The sequence below is a fragment of the Littorina saxatilis genome, linkage group LG17 (genome assembly GCF_037325665.1).
Source record: "Littorina saxatilis isolate snail1 linkage group LG17, US_GU_Lsax_2.0, whole genome shotgun sequence".
NCBI lineage: Eukaryota > Metazoa > Mollusca > Gastropoda > Littorinimorpha > Littorinidae > Littorina > Littorina saxatilis.
In genome coordinates this window covers 2611080-2625022 of record NC_090261.1, presented here as the reverse complement: position 1 = coordinate 2625022, position 13943 = coordinate 2611080, and the positions used below count along the sequence as shown (strand labels likewise).

Here is a 13943-nt window from a genome sequence, read left to right as displayed (position 1 = left end):
TTGGCACTGTACTTCAACTGTCGTATCCTATCACTTGTCTCTATGCTAACTTATTCTAAGTAGTAACTTGTATTTCTTCTCTGCTGGTCGACACTCCTATACTCTATTTCCCGAGCTCTATTTCCTCTGGTCTGGTCTATAGCTCCGTCCTCCAAGAATTCTCTGCAGTCAGTCCTTTGTCTTCCCTATCTCCCTAGATTAAGTAAGCTTGGGCCCTGTGCCGTCTTCCCATTTTTGGAGATTGACGTCACAGGGTCCAGCATCGTGGCACCTATCGCCAGGTATCACACGGCTATAGCGTATTAGGAAATGCCTTACTATACACACGCGGCTGTGCACTAATTACTGCCCGCTACTTATTGCTTACCCTGCAAAATACCGCTTACTCAGCTACTATTGTACTACGCGATGGCCAAGATAACGCTTACTCAGCTACGATTGTACTACGCGATGGCCAAAATAACGCTTACTCAGCTACTATTGTACTACGCGATGGCCAAGAGAATTTGTCTGCGTCAGGTTTGCCTTCAACGTACACACATGCACACACCAAAAACAATAATAATACATTATAATAACAACATCAATATCAACCCGTGATACCACCGTCTGCTTTTCCCCCTTCCCCTGGTTTGTTTGTTTTGTACTTGCAGGTAACATTGCCAATGTATATTTGTAAACATGCGTCTATATGAAAAAATTAAATTTAAAAAACAAATGCTGTGTGTCTCATTGTCAGGTATGCTCATTTTGTATAATCTTTATCGCAGACAAAGACTGCAATTATTCAAACTTTTTTATGGAAGCCCGTATTATTGGGAGCCTTTGATAGTGAAAGTCAGGCATTAAATAGTGTTGTCCTTTAGGTGCATCTGCTTGACCCTATTTTATGCCCGGCTACTTGTACTGATCCGCTAAAGATTCCTGTTCCACTAGTTTAGTTGTAAACTAACGGATCAGTTATTCTGCCCAGTCCTCAGCTATGTTCCGTCTTAGTTCGTCCTAAAATCTCCTTAGCTAGACCTTGTCCATGTTGTAACTGTTCCGTCAGTCAATGCCTCGTACCAGTTCTGTCTTTGTTCTGATGCAGGTCTGTCAAAGGCTCTGGGGCCAGTGTCGTGTCTGGTTCGTTACTTGTCTACCAAACAAACACTGTATCCAGTTCTCTTTCAACTACTTTATTGGTCCCCAGTGCCAATCTTAGAATAACTGACGAAAATAACTAAAAGAGTGAATGCTCTTGCTTTTTACTCGGACAAACATTGGAGGGGCCAATCACTAGCGAGGGGTGTGTCGGAAACACGCGGACAGGAGCACATGTGAAATTATTTGTCAGAGGAAAAGCAAGGGCATTCACTCTTTCACAACCCATGCAAACCCGACGGGGTTATTTCTGAAAGTCGTCTGTCATTCAGTTGTCGGTTTCCTATCACAGGTTTGTCACAGTGTTTCTCTAGCCAGGTCACTTCCCAGTTTTGTTACTGCTCTCTACCAGTTCCGCTCTTCGATTCTCTACAGCAGGTACATCAGCAGCAGCTGCGGCAGCCACCGTACCCTTGTTCTCCACAAAGTCACCGTGCCTTCTTCCTACTTCTTCTGCCTTCCTCTCCCATCTCACTCACACAAGGCATTCCCCGGGGCCACGGCTTGTTGAGTCCCGTGTTCCTGACATAGCCAATAAATAAGATGAAAAGCTGCTTGGAGCTGCTGAAATGCTAGTAGCACGGCAGTTATGCGCACTAATCGTGCGAACAATCCGTAACATAGAGCTTGGCTGCCGCCAGCGACAAGCCGACATTCTTGGCCTCCTTGCCCCGGTGCGTTTTGCCGCGAACACAGAAAGCAGTGATGGAGAGCGGGGCTTTGTGCACGTGCTGCTGTCACTGTGCAGTGGTCGCAGGGCTTGTGTGGCGATGCCCGGATCACACCTTTATCCGGAACTCAAATTATAATGGCTTTTTTCTTTATGCTCAACAAAGGCTTTACATGGCTGACCAAACTGTGCGTCCCTGCGTCCGATACGCACTGGTAGCCGAAAACACGTACGAAATTCGTAGAGGGGGTTCCGAGACGCACTAAACCTTAAAAGAACGGGTCCTGGGACGCAGTAAATTTCCGTTATCATGCGTACTGTAGATACTCTTGTCAGACTGTAGTCGTCAGCTCAGTCTACAGTGCAAGTACCAATGCCACTGTCATGTGGGAACGACACCAGAAAAGTCTACAGTGCAAGTACCAATGCCACTGTCATGTGGGAACGACACCAGAAAAGTCTACAGTGCAAGTACCAATGCCACTGTCATGTGGGAACGACACCAGAAAAGTCTACAGTGCAAGTACCAATGCCACTGTCATGTGGGAACGACACCAGAAAAGTCTACAGTGCAAGTACCAATGCCACTGTCATGTGGGAACGACACCAGAAAAGAGGCTGAAGCCGATGCAGATGTAGCTGCGTCCGGCAAAGGTTAAAATGTCCTCCAGGAATTTTCCAATGAAAATAGACACTTGCTAACACATGATGCGTGATCACACGTAGGCTTACACGGGGGGTTGGGGCCCTTGGACTCTTTGGACCCGCTTACAATTCCGCTGAGAGGGTCCATGCATGTGGGGGTCTCGGGTTCCTCTAGTTTGAATGTCCATGGGTTTGGTGTATATTCTCAAATCAAGCACTTATCCCAAAGCCCAAATCAAAGTTTTGGTTTTGCTCATCAGATCCTAACATTTGATGTAAAACTTCTTTTTACATTTAGTCAAGTTTTGACTAAATGTTTTAACATAGAGGGGGAATCGAGACGAGGGTCGTGGTGTGTGTGTGTGTGTGTGTCTGTGCGTGTGTGTGTGTGTGTGTGTGTGTGTGTGTGTGTCTGTGTGTCTGTGTGTGTCTGTGCGTGTGTGTGTGTGTAGAGCGATTCAGACCAAACTACTGGACCGATCTTTATGAAATTTTACATGAGAGTTTCTGGGAATGATATCCCCGGACATTTTTTCTTTTTTTCGATAAATACCTTTGATGACGTCATATCCGGCTTTTTGTAAAAGTTGAGGCGGCACTGTCACACCCTCAATTTTCAATCAAATTGATTGACATTTTGGCCAAGCAATCTTCGACGAAGGCCGGACTTCGGTATTGCATTTCAGCTTGGTGGCTTAAAAATTAATTAATGACTTTGGTCATTACAAATCTGAAAATTGTAAAAAAAAATAAAAATTTATAAAACGATCCAAATTTACGTTTATCTTATTCTTCATCATTTTCTGATTCCAAAAACATATAAATATGTTATATTCGGATTCTTCTTCTTCTTCTTCTTGGCGTTCGCAGAGGTTACACAATCAGTCCAGCACTGGTGATAAATGTTGTCGTTTTCTCCAACTCCTGTCGACTGCCGTATAGTTTGGTCTGCAAGGGAGTTGGTGACGGCCACACTTCTTTTCGTTCCTCATCTAGTAAGGGACATCGCTGTAAGATGTGTTCCGCTGTTTGGTCCTCTTGACCGCAGGCACAGGTTGGTGATGGCGCCAGCTTGAACTTTCGGTTCATGTGAGCATTGAATATTTGGATTAAAAACAAGCTCTGAAAATTAAAAATATAAAAATTATGATCAAAATTAAATTTTCGAAATCAATTTAAAAACACTTTCATCTTATTCCTTGTCGGTTCTTGATTCCAAAAACATATAGATATGATATGTTTGGATTAAAAACACGCTCAGAAAGTTAAAACGAAGAGAGGTACAGAAAAGCGTGCTATCCTTCTCAGCGCAACTACTACCCCGCTCTTCTTGTCAATGTCACTGCCTTTGCCATGAGCGGTGGACTGACGATGCTACGAGTATACGGTCTTGCTGAAAAATTGCATTGCGTTCAGTTTCATTCTGTGAGTTCGACAGCTTGACTAAATGTTGTATTTTCGCCTTACGCGACTTTTTTTTTTTTTTAAATCGAAGCCCTCAGTTGAGCATTAGAACAATTTGTGTTCCTATGCTCAAATGCTATACCTTTGTTCCCTGGGAAAATGTGTTGTTTCTTGCTCTCACATGTGGCATTTGCTCCCATCATGACATCGCTTCACGTTTCACGACATAATCAAAAACAAATGCATGTGGAACTGCAAACATAAACTGACTCTGAATCGTAACTTGCAATATAACAAGCATAAACGATTACCCTGCGTATTGTCGACATCACTAAGACCGTAAGCAAGAATCGTAGAAATGCATACGAGGGGTGGTAGGAGAGTTTAGAGAATGTAGTCGAAATCATGGAAATCCTGATGCGGGCTAAAGCGCTAGTTCGAAAATGCAGCGTGGAATGCGGAGACTTTTCTTGTCACGAAAGGCGCGCGTTTTAAAAGGATGTTCAGCATGATCGCCATTTTTACTTCATTACTGCGATGTTTCTGCAGCTGCTTAGCAACACTTTTTCACTTTGGATTAAAGGGGCTCCTCTTCAGAATGTGTTTTTCTGTCCTGAGCTATAAACAATGTTGTTTGTTATTAAGTGATAAAAGTTAACGCTCTTTACGAGGATAAAAATAGAAAAAAGGAGGAAAAATACGGTGACTCAAAGATGACTCATGGTGTCCTAAAACTTGGTTGTCAAAAACGCACTGAACATCTTCAAGATTCATGACAAATGGTTAGGGTTTAAGTTATCCACTTCGGTAAAGGAATTTTCCCCTTTTTGTATTGTGTAATTCAAACGCAGGCAGAAGTTTTTTATTTTGCAATTCAGCTGCGATTTCTTACTCGAACAAATAGAAATAGTGATTTATAAAGCAAGACAACAGTATTCACCTTCAGCAAACAATCTTTGAAAATAGTATGTCTGGCTTCCGATAATTTTACTCATCTTGAAGCCTATATTCCACTCCTATTTTGAGCACGAGCTGTAACAGAGGTTAAAAGGGAGAGCATTATGAGTCAGAAAGCAAGCATTCATTCATGCATGTAGTACGTTTACTCAGAAGCATCCCATCCTCCTTCTTTAGCCCCGTTTACCCTATTTTCTTCGTCACGGAGAATCTCACGTAAGCGCCAGTAAGTATAGGGGATTACTTACCTACATTCTGTACTTCGCGACCGACCCGCGCAACAAACGATGATATGCCATGAATTTTAGCGAAACCCTCCGGTATTGTATGGGTGTAAAGTGACGGGGGAAAGACAGGCAGAAATGGTGGCCAAGTTAAACCGGGGGTCTCGGGTCTTTGAAGCTGAAGGATTCGTGGAGTTCGCGGGGTGGTTAGAAAACGGCTGTGGTAATGAGTAAGGGGGTGAGTTGAACTGGAGGCATCCCAGCCCCGTGTCGTCTGCTGACGGGTGGCATGCGGACCTCGCGGGGCCTAAGCCTGTGAAAGACAACACGGGGCTCGGGTGCATGTAGCGGGCGAGTGCATGTTGTCGGGTGCTGAGTGTGTTGAGTGTTTGTTGCACCCTAATTGGTGCACTGTTGCAGGGTAAAAGTAAGATGAAGGCAGCTTTTTTTCTTTGAATTGTCCCGTTTCCGATTTTAGCGACTTCACTTACTTTTCAGCTTCATGAACTATGAAGTAGGCTAACTGTTCATGGATTGGCAGAAATGAGGCTATTATGTACAAGGGGCCAATGGATAAGTTATGTTCAATATTATTCAAGGAACTGTTGCACTTAATGCATGTATCACCCCCCACGGGCTAGGGGGAAGAATTTACCCGATGCTCCCCAGCATGTCGTAAAAGGCGACTAAGGGATTCTGTTTCTCCATTTACCCTTGTTAAGTGTTTCTTGTATAGAATATAGTCAATTTTTGTAAAGATTTTAGTCAAGCAGTATGTAAGAAATGTTAAATATACTGGAAACTTGCATTCTCCCAGTAAGGTAATACATTGTACTACGTTGCAAGCCCCTGGAAAATTTTTTTGGATTAGTGCTTTTGTGAACAAGAAACAATTGACAAGTGGCTCTATCCCATCTCCCCCCTTTCCCCGTCGCGATATAACCTTCGTGGTTGAAAACGACGTTAAACACCAAAGAAAGAAAGAAAGAAATGCACGTATCGATTTGTGTCAGTGAAGGATGGAAGATAATGCCATTGAGCAACCCGATCTGTGTGACCTCTCCCGGGTGTCCATTATGACAAGCAAAGACTTCAGGGGTTTCATCATTATTTATATCACTAAGGCGCATCAATCATCTATACTTCTGTACAAGTAAATACAGCAAGCAAATTATTTGACGCAACTTTTCCGTCCAGCCTTTCAACCATTCAGAGCATTACTGAAGCGAACAAATCGTTTTTGAATGGTTTTGTCCGGACGTCATTACATCCTCACAAGGTTCAATCAATAATGCACGGGATTCATCGCACACTGGCGCTTAGCAGCTCATTCAAAAGACGTCAAGCATCTCGCCCAACTAAAACTTTAATCCTTAGATAGGAGCACATTGAGTTCGCTTGTCAGATGAAGAGGCCGCGCACTCGGGTACTCTTCTCCGTGAGGTTAATCAGACGAGTCACGTCGAACGAGAAAGTCCTCCGAGTATGCGTATGGTTTTGGAGAACCCGTGTCCAATCAAAGACTTCGCTGCTTCGTTGCTGCTTCCAGAGAGTTCCCACACTTAATGCCAGATTAATATTTAAGCCGACATAAAGCCTGCCGTTCGTTTTGTGAGTTACGACAAGGTCCGGGTGATTAGAAATTGAATCGATGTTTTACAAGCCGACAAGAGCGGTGTGGGGGTAATGAGATTGGCTTTAAACCGCTAGGCAGCTGCTGAACCAACCCTTCCAGATGAGATAAGACAAGGAACTTAGTCGATAAATATCGACAGGGGGCCGACAAATGGTTTAAATGGGAAATGTGTGTATATGGGTGTGGGTTTGAAACAAACAAACAAACCAACCCATGTGAACCCCGGGCCGCAGGCCTTCGATGTAGTGATTGAAAAAAAAAGGATGTTCTCAAATGGTTCAATTCTCATTTGGTCTGATTCTCAAATGGTACCGGTATACTCCCCCCCCCCCCCTGGCCGCAGGCCTAGGAGTAAAATTTTTATAGACACTGACCTTCTTCCCAGGGGTCATTGACCCAGTTTTAGCTATGAGAGGTGGTTCGCCCAGAGGCTGTAGAGTATACTGGGGCGGTCTCTTTGATGTCTTGAGAGGAAACTTGGCCAGGGTAGTACATGCACCAGAACTGGTGGACACCAAGGACAAACATGAAATCGAAGCAGTTTGCTTTCAGAGAGAACGGTCGTCAGCAACTCAAACTTCTCTGTTTTCTTTTTTTTTTTAAATCTGACTTTCTTTGTGGCCCCCTGACTCCGCCCCCTCCCTCTGTAAGGACCCTCCTCCACAAGGACCGATTTTTGTCAACATTTTAAAGGTCGCTAGAGAGGGGTTCCACTGTATGACCTAACCGCTACTGGCAGACGGCCTCAATCTTCACGCGCAAAGACGAGATTAATAGGTGCTCGGTTTTGGTATTTTGAATTACATTACATTAAACCTTTGTTGGGTTTCATGGTCATGGCAACAGCCATAATAATATTACATGATGTATAATATCATATTTCAGCATATGTGAATTACATGTCATCATACTAAACTGTCATACATTTTTATTCCTACATTATTCTGATTGATCACAACCAAACCTACTATCATTGGACACATCCAAATGCAAGCGCCTGTTCTTGACAATTTCTCTCTGATCTAAATATAAAATCAGTGCAATTTCCTGGGTCGGGCTTTGCCACAGACACTCACGGTTTGGCCTGTAGGTAAAATGTACAATGTATTTTCTGATTTGTGCACAAAAGCTTTTTTTCTTTTTTCTTTTTTTTAACATAACAATGTTTAATGTCACTGTATGTTTAAAAGACCATGGTCATATTTGTAAAAAAAATGTTAAATTAGAAAATAAATAACATTTTGGTTCATGATTTTTCCTACACCTGTGCTAAAAATAAGAAATAAAAATGTCGGGTATATAAGTCACTCAAATACAGCTAGGTATGAATGGCTCGGTTTGAGTTTGTTGCAGTTGACCCTGCACAATGCGACATATCATGTTTTTGTTGAACAATTTTGACGTCACCCCTCCCATAGGGTGACGTATTTCACAACTTCCTGTGTTACACAAACTCTGTGATGACCAATTTTGACGTCACCCCTCCCATAGGGTGACGGATTTCACAACTTTCTACAGATGAACAATTTTGACGTCACCCCTCCCATAGGGTGACGGATGTCACAACTTCCTGTGTACACAAACTGATGACGTATTTCACAACAAAATGGCGCTGCCCATGGTCAACCTCGAAACTATCCGTATAGAATGGGGGCGTCCTCGCCCCCATAATAAAACTGTGAAGGGGAGGGGGGGAGAAGGAAGGTGGGGGGCGTAGTGGGGAGTGGTGAGGATTTGGAGGACCGGTAGGGAATTGGTGGTGGGGGACGTAGCTGACGACTCAGATGTGCAACCAAGCGTGCAGATACGGCTTGAAATGGATCGCTAAACTTGAGGGGCGAAGAACGGTCGCACAATCATCGCTCTCGGTTGTGCCTACAATCACCTGTTAGTTTTTCATTAAAAAATAATGTGACCAATGGAAACATGCTAAGTGCTTACAGCTTTCAAAACTGTTCGAATTCTTGCAATACGGCGCTTGTTATTAACGTTTTTACATAGAGATGTAACCCTTGCTTTGCGAAATATTGATAGAAAGTTGCTGTGCGTTCTGTTAACCCAAAAAAGCGGCTTAGCTTGATAGTTGCACGAGCAACATCATGAATCTTAAAATGACGCTTGTTATGCAAGGTTTTCTTGTTGTTGTTGTTGTTTTAACATATATAGAACAAATGTTTTCACTGATGAGAAGTGCCTTGCAACGAGTACTGATATAACACTTAATCCATGGAGTTTGTGTGGTGAAGACTTTTAACCAGTTCACAGCAGCTGGGTGTCATCTTTTCGTAGCTAGTGTACAGTTGTCATTAATCCATGAACACAGTGGGGTTTATTATATCGGCTGATGTGTAAGGTCGGACTCTACAGAGTTGAAAGAAGATGTTTGTGTCACTGTCTTAGTCGTAGCTACTTTGAGTGAGTTGCTAATGGGTGCTATGCTATATGTCTCCATCTCTAACTGTCGGCCTGTCCGAGAGTTTGTCCATCTCAGTACCTGACAGCTTTAAGCCAGTGGGAACACTGTGCATGGTGCAGACGATGCAGTATTTGCTTACGCGGTGCTCTGGTGCTGGTGCTCTGGTGCTGGCAACACGTGTTGTTAATGAGCCTGACCTATGACTGTGGACAGACATCGCAATACACAGTGTCCGTGTTAGCTGCAGGTATAGCCCGGCACCAGCAACACGTAGCCATTGTCTTCTGCTAGTGCCTCAGACCACACTGGCCTGGGGAGAATATGACAATGAGTATGATGCTGCGATTGTGCGCCTAAAATATAATATATACTTCCTGTTTAATGCAAATTCGTTTGATATGGTCACCTCACAATTTCTTTGAAATCAGTGTGAATGTTTAACCTTTCTTCAGACCTGCTTCTAATATTGGGGGTTTTCAAAGCGCTTTAAACTCTGGCACATATTCATGCTGTGAGTTTGGTGGTGGTTCTTAGCTTGGCTGTTGTCGTCGTTGTTGGTATTTGTTCGAAAAATCCCATGGAATTTAAAGGTGTTTCTTTGGACTCATATTTTTGTTGCATTTCTTGACAACACTATTTCAACCTTCTTCCAAACTTCTGATTTATGAAAACAAGAGAAGTTATAATATTCTTAGCCTGGAATAAGCACCAAGCTTACACGAGTCCAAAGACAGAGGATGCACTTGTGTCAGGATTCACAGTCATGACGCGGGGTCCGGCACGTGCAAATGATTGTGTCCTCATTCGCTACAAGCATTGCGCGCGCCCCTGACTCTTGACTGTAGCACATTGACATCCATCTCCCGGCGTGCCCCGCATCACACGGACCCTCTCCTGGCGTTCCGGGCATCACGAGCCGAGTTCTCGGCGTGACAGCAGCGGGCCTGTGTTGGCGTGTCCAGCGTGGCTGGTGCGTCTGTCCGCGTGACGCGCGGTGCTGGCCGTGTGTGAGAGAAAGGAGAGAAAGGAGAGAAAGGAACGCTTTGGGGGCTTTGTGCTCCACATCCTTCACTCCGCAATGACCACCTGGATGATTGTTATGGCCTGCTAGGAGTCAAGGAGGCTTCATTTCCTCTTCACTTTATTTGAGCCAGATTTCTGGTTGGGGTTTTGATCTCGCTGAAGTTCATGTCTGTATGATTTAGTGGGCAGGGCAGGATCTACCATTATGATCAAGACGTATAATGTTTATGGTCTCATCTGTCACAAGTGTGGGGTGTATCCAAGTTACGGTGTATCTCAGGCACCGTTGTTTAGGTAGGAGTCATTGTTTACACTTCCAGACATACTCGCATTATAATGTCTGTTGCCTGGGGTATATCTGAATACCTGATGATATTGGGTTTGTCATTTGCTGACGTGAGGGTAGGGAGATAGTAACATAAATATGCTGCCCCGCAGAAACTGAACTGAATTGAACTTCTGTACTGAAGAGATCGAGCTAGACATTTTAGTTGTTTGAAAACTTGAACAGAGCTTGATTTCTGGAGTGGTTCTTTTTTTGGTTTGATGTTTCAGCTGGGCTCATTCAAGCCCTGTCGAGTGTGACATGACGCCGAGAACAGACCGACTGAAACATACAAGTGTAATTGTGCTGCGATCTTTGTAGTTTCTGTACTTGATCAAGGGTTGTCTGATGAAAACACTCAAACTTTATTCTTTAAGTTTTAATACATTTGATTTTTAAATTTAGTCAAGTTTTGACTAAATGTTTTAACATAGAGGGGGGAATCGAGACGAGGGTCGTGGTGTATGTGTGTGTGTTTCTGTGTGTGTCTGTGCGGTGTGTGTCTGTGTGTGTCTGTGTGTGTGTGTAGAGCGATTCAGACTAAACTACTGGACCGATCTTTATGAAATGTGACATGAGAGTTCCTGGGTATGATATCCCCGGATTTTTTTTTCAGTTTTTCGATAAATAACTTTGATGACGTCATATCCGGCTGTTTGTAAAAGTTGAGGCGGCACTGTCACACCCTCATTTTTCAATTAAATTGATTGAAATTTTGGCAAAGCAATCTTCGACAAAGGCCGGGGTTTGGTATTGCATTTCAGCTTGGTGGCTTAAAAACTAATGAGTGAGTTTGGTCATTAAAAATCGGAAACTTGTAATTAAAATTATTTTTTTATTAAACGATCCAAAAACAATTTCATCTTATTCTTCGTCATTTTCTGATTCCAAAAACATATACATATGTTATATTTAAATTAAAAACAATCTCTGAAAATTAAAAATATAAAAATTATGATCAAAATTAAATTTCCGAAATCGATTTAAAAACTATTTCATCTTATTCCTTGTCGGTTCCTGATTCCAAAAACATATAGATATGATATGTTTGGATTAAAAACACGCTCAGAAAGTTAAAACGAAGAGAGGTACAGTAAAGCGTGCTATGAAGCACAGCGCAACCGCTGCCGCGCCAAACAGGCTCGTCACTTTCACTGCCTTTTGCACTAGCGGCGGACTACGTTCAGTTTCATTCTGTGAGTTCCACAGCTTGTCTAAATGTAGTAATTTCGCCTTACGCGACTTGTTTTTGTTATTCACAGCGCGTTTATATCTTGCTGGTGTTTTTTTTTAACAGTCAGGTACGCAGGCTTTAAAAGTATAATGGACAATATAAACTGCGCCGTTACCTTTGTGGACTGATCAAGTGGTGGTTTGTGTGTGTGTGTGTGTGTGTGTGTGTGTGTGTGTGTGTGTGTGTGTGTGTGTGTGTGTGTGTGTGTGTGTGTGTGTGTGTGTGTGTGCCCCAGTGTACATTGCGTAACCATGCCCGGCGTTCCACAGTGCAGTGTGTCCGTCATGCGTGCCTTGCTTGTCAGCATCTCAGTATGTTAGTCTGTCAGTATGTCAGCCTGTCAGTATGTTAGTCCTTACAGCAGATGTCTCCCCTTCTTCTTCGTCTTCTTTTCCTTCTTTTCCTTATTCCTCTGCTTAAAGGCACAGTCCTACCCCTTAGATGACCACAGATGTTTCAATGTTTGAAAGGTGGGAAAAGAAGGACCTTCCACTTGGACACATACCAAACATCAACATCATGACTGCTTCATGTGTGTCACGGTCCGTCACAGAAGGTGTTGGTTCATTTTGTAAATAGACTACAGCTTTCATTAGAAGCAGACGTTTACCTGTAATTTGTGAGTGCGAAGCAAGGTGCACGGATCTCACCTAGCAAAGGTGAACGATCAGTTTCTTTTTGAAATAGTGTTCTTGGGGGACAGACTTGTCGTTCTCCTCGTGTATCCCGCTTCACGTGTTATACGTTTTTCTTGATCGGGTGGGGAGTTGTTGAGGCATTGAAATTTACCTGCCTGTGCGCAGACCACACCAGTACTTCGTCGTAGACGGACGTGTTTGTAACAGGGTTCATAAGCCGTTGGGTGAGTTAGATTTTGATTTAGGAATTTAGGAAGAAGTGATTGTTTTGCTGGTAATTTTCTTGGTTGTTCGTATTTAAATTTTAACGTTAATTTCCGCTTATCTTTCATGCGTTTTGGTCAGCAAGAAGTTTTGGGATAATTTGCGAAAGTTCATGATTGTTTCATAAGCAATGCTTTTTATGCTTAGATAAATTGTAAAAACCTGTTTTGTAAACTTTGCTGAAATGATTAAGACATGTATGGAACGTAGGTTTTTGTAGAAAAAGGGTTAATTGTTAAACGTCGGTGTTATGTTGGAACTGACAATTATTTAGTACCGTTCCAGGCTTTCTTTCTTCTTCCTGTCGTTTCCCTGTCTTTACGTGGGTCTCGCCAACTCCATGGCTCGTCGTTGGAGGGCTGGAGCTTGGCTGGCAGTGGTGCCAGTCTCCTGCTGCGGGGATGCAGCGTCTTGCGGGTGGCACGCCGCCGCCGCATCGTCGAGGAATGTGTTTCATTAGTGTAAGGTTGAGGTAACCTTGAGTGGTTCGTCACCACTGGACGAACAGCAAGCTCAACTCGTCGTTGGAGGATGTCTGTGTTTGTCGTTCTTCTCGTCGTTGGACGAAACTGTCTGAAGCTTCAGGATGTGTTGTGCTGGCAACTGTGTGTTTGTGCGTCTGCATCCACCATCGTTGATTTAAGTCTTTATTTTATTTGATTAGTAACTGTGTGAGAGTGTGTTTGGGCCCTGTAGAATGAGTTGTTAACAGTTAGTTAGTATTTGTGAATGAATTTAGCGTATGTAATTTGTGTTTGCCTAGGTCTGCACCTAGCATGGATGGTGGCACGTTTGCGTGAGCTTGTGTGCGTGACTGGAATGTGCAGAGTGGGAATATTGGATGAATAAATTTCAAAGATTGCCCCTTTTGTCGGTTCAAAAAATAAGTCATAAAAAAACACCCCCCAATCCGCTGTGCAAAGAGCACCCAAGTTGTTTGGTATGTGACAAAAAGAAAGGTCTACATATTCCATGCAAAATCTTGGTCAGATGTTAGTCACCCAAATCGTTTACACGAGAAGGACTTTGCCTTGACAGCCTGCAACTGGCCCGGCTTTACGGCAACAGCTATATGCGTATCGCATGATCATTAGAGCGCACGTTCGCATTATTGGTGACAAAACGACCGGAACAGGAATCTTAGGTGTTCGCTCAATGACGCAAGCTGCATACCCCGGGAAACCGCGAATCACGCAAAGTGTCTCCGCAATTGTGCCATCTTCGTTCACTGCACCACAACACGCATGATGTGCGTGAAATTACGTCATCGTAGTATAAGCGCAAGCACAAGCTCGGAATCTGAATCAGTTACTGCGCCTGAGGAATGCAGGTTATATGTTGTTTACAGTATGTGTCGTGCCTTT

At 43.4% G+C, this 13943-nt stretch overlaps 1 long non-coding RNA gene across 1 annotated transcript; it reads left to right on the top strand.

The window, feature by feature from the left end:
* The first annotated feature begins 12401 nt into the window (after positions 1-12401).
* Positions 12402-13394, top strand: LOC138953610 (uncharacterized). The gene is made up of 2 exons (XR_011451572.1): positions 12402-12539; positions 12865-13394. It is a non-coding gene; the product is annotated as an uncharacterized lncRNA (long non-coding RNA).
* Positions 13395-13943: the final 549 nt, after the last annotated feature.